This window comes from Pteropus vampyrus, unplaced genomic scaffold (assembly GCF_000151845.1).
Source record: "Pteropus vampyrus isolate Shadow unplaced genomic scaffold, Pvam_2.0 Scaffold391, whole genome shotgun sequence".
Lineage (NCBI taxonomy): Eukaryota > Metazoa > Chordata > Mammalia > Chiroptera > Pteropodidae > Pteropus > Pteropus vampyrus.
The window spans coordinates 43,721-45,277 of record NW_011889172.1 but is presented as its reverse complement, the minus strand read 5'-3'; the positions used below and the strand labels follow the sequence as shown (position 1 = coordinate 45,277).

The 1,557-nt window shown below is 38.7% G+C and overlaps 1 pseudogene; it reads left to right on the top strand.

The window, feature by feature from the left end:
• The first annotated feature begins 621 nt into the window (after positions 1-621).
• The window catches only part of LOC105305644, a 4,164-nt pseudogene continuing 3,228 nt past the window's right edge, over positions 622-1,557 (top strand).

Here is a 1,557-nt window from a genome sequence, read left to right as displayed (position 1 = left end):
TTCAACTTGACTTGATGTTTTCCACTGCTCTTCCTTGCTATGAAGAGTTTGCCAAACCACAGAGACTGACCCTTCAAGATCTCTTTACTTCAGACACCAGCCACAGTCTCAGAAGTACCCAGGGCCAACCTCACTTTAGACCAGTTAGCTACACATTCAGGCACTCCCTCACATTCAATAATTTTTTAGAATTACTTAATCTGAAAGAACTCCCTCAAGTGCAATAATTCATCAGAATGAGTCACAGAATCAGGGACATTTTATACTTATGATCACAGTCTTATTATAACAACAGAATATAAATTAGCCATAGAAGAACACATAGGGCAAGATTTGGAAGGTCCCGTATGTAAATCCTCTTGTTGTCCTCTCCCTGTGAGTCTAGATCTCTTACTGCCTCCTGGCCATACTATGAGACAGCACTCAGAGTTTTGCCCTTCAGGTAGCTAACCTGAACTTCAATGTCCAGAGATTTTATTGAGGCTTCATTATGTATGTGTAACTAATTAAATTACTTTTCATTTGATTGATCTTAATTTCCAGTCTCTCTCTGAAAAGTTTGGGCAGGTATTACTTTGACTAGAGCTCCAACCCTTTATTTATGTGGTTGATGTTTTTGGAATGGCCAGTCCACACTTTGAGTCATCTCGTTGGCACAGACTATCAGGTATGGTCCAGGGGGCCATCATGAACAACCACTCACTTGCAAACTACAGCTTCATGAGTTCTAAAGAAATTTCAAGGTTAAATGTTACCTTCCAAGAACTGTGACAAAGGCCATATATTTCTTTAGGTGAGGCCAAGTTCCTTGAAAACATCTGCACTTGTACAGGTGTTGATTCTAGGAGCATTGCCTGGTAAACATCCTGCATGGGTATCACTCAGAGTCTGCTTCACGAGGAGTAATAAAATTATTTTGAGAAGATTTTAAAGAAGGTCTCAAGGTAGTTCTTGAGACCTTAAATTGTCAGCAATATTCCATACATTACAAAGCTAATGCTGGACTCAGTGATAGGAAAATTCAAGGAGAGGAGTTGAAGTATAGAAATTTGGGGACAGTCTGGAGGTCCTCAAAGAAAATCTGAATGAACACAGAAATCCAGACTTAGAGACATTTGATAGAAAGGAAGTGTAGAATTTGAAATAAAAAGGTAACATAAAATCTACATGAGCATTATACTTCAAAATGTTTATTTTAAAATATTAAATTACAGGTTGTATAAATAAATATGACTTAAGAATGATAATTTATTTGGCCTCTGTCAACCTCTTCAAATTTCTAGAAGACCCATGGTCCAATCATAAGCACGTACCTGCCCCTGATTTTGGGTACAAGTTTGATCAATGCCCCTGATTCCTCTGATCGTTAGGTTTTGGAGGCATTGAGTACAGGGACAATCAGTGTTTAATAGTAAGGATATTCCTGTCCTTCTGGGAAGAGCAAGTTCCAGAAGAACTGAGGAGTATTCCAAGGCTTGTCCTTTAGAATAAAGAGAAAGAGATGGGAAACTCCAAATACTGGAAAGACCTTTCACTGCATGCTGGCAGACACACTAC